Raw genomic sequence first — 1,345 nt, 5'->3', positions numbered from 1 at the left:
TATATATATATATATATATATATATTCTGGTATATTTACAAAGACTGTTCGAAGGTGACATGAATGCATTTACACTGCAATTAGAATTGCATAATGCTATGAGATTAATGGATTTTAAATGGGCATCAATGGGTTTTAAAAAGAAACTGAATATTGAAATATTAAGATAATTTTTTTTAATCAAATCCCCTCCCCTTTCTCTGTGTAGGTATATATGTACATACATAAACAAATTACAGATAACTTTTTGTAATCCAATTTAATCACCTTTTTTTGCAATTGATTTAAATCTAGAGTTTGTAATTTCATCAAACAGAATGGAAGACCACACCCTCGTCTTCCATTGGTCAGATAAACAAATAGCCACGCCCAAAACTTTTGGATGGAGTGTAGCATGTCATGCTGCAGGGCTGCACATATATTCCCTTCTCCTCAGTCTATTTACTGTGACATGAGACCATTTGAAATGTTCCTCAGCCATGTACATCTTACAGCTGTCCTGAGTAAAGACACAGCAGCTGGAGAATATAAACACAACTCTGGCAAGCTGCACGTTCAGTCTGTCGAGCATAATCATTTCAGTCTTGTCTTGCTACAGTAGCCAACCACTAAACAGATTTACTTTTTGTTCATCTCTGGGGAAAAATATACAAATGAGAAGCGGCCAGATTCACCCAAACATTTGAGTTATTTAATCAAAGCCACAAAACCAGAGAACAAGCCATTATAGTTGTTCATTTCTTTCAAAGAATGTTTTGAAGCATAATGAAGCATAATTGGTATGGTATTATTGGTACAGATACCAGCTATCGATTGATGGTAATGATTTCAAAGTGAACAATTTTTTTTATATACTGTTCAAAAGTTAGTAGTAAGATTTTGTAATGTTTTGAAAGAAGTCTCTTATGCTCACCAATGCACCATTTATTTGATCAAAAATACAGTAAAAACAGTAATATTGTGAAGAATTTTTTTACAACTGTTTTCTATTTTAATACATTTTAAAATGTAATTTATTCCTGTGATGCAAAACTGAATTTTCAGCATCATTACTCCAATCTTCAGTGTCACATGATCCTTCAGTAATTATTCTAATATGCTGATTTGCTGCTCAAGAAACATTTCTTATTATTATCAATGTTAAATACAGCTGTGCTGTAGAAAATTTTTTTCATGATTTGATAAATACAAAAGTTCAAAAGAACAGCATTTATTTAAAAATAGACATTTTTAATATTATAAATGCATTTACTGTCACTTTTTATCAATTTAATGTGTCCTTTCTGAATAAAAGTTTTCATGTATACAGAGTTCTGGCATGAAACTCTAGATGGCGCAGTCCGAT

General features: G+C 31.4%; 1 protein-coding gene across 1 annotated transcript in view; it reads left to right on the top strand.

Annotated features, from left to right (window-relative positions):
- LOC107698092 (guanine nucleotide-binding protein subunit alpha-14-like) overlaps positions 1-1,345 on the top strand; it is a 14,213-nt gene that overhangs the window by 6,883 nt on the left and 5,985 nt on the right. The window lies entirely within an intron of this gene.

This window comes from Sinocyclocheilus anshuiensis, unplaced genomic scaffold, assembly GCF_001515605.1.
Source record: "Sinocyclocheilus anshuiensis isolate Anshui unplaced genomic scaffold, SAMN03320099.WGS_v1.1 scaffold1163, whole genome shotgun sequence".
NCBI lineage: Eukaryota > Metazoa > Chordata > Actinopteri > Cypriniformes > Cyprinidae > Sinocyclocheilus > Sinocyclocheilus anshuiensis.
This window is presented reverse-complemented; position numbering and strand designations above follow the sequence as displayed.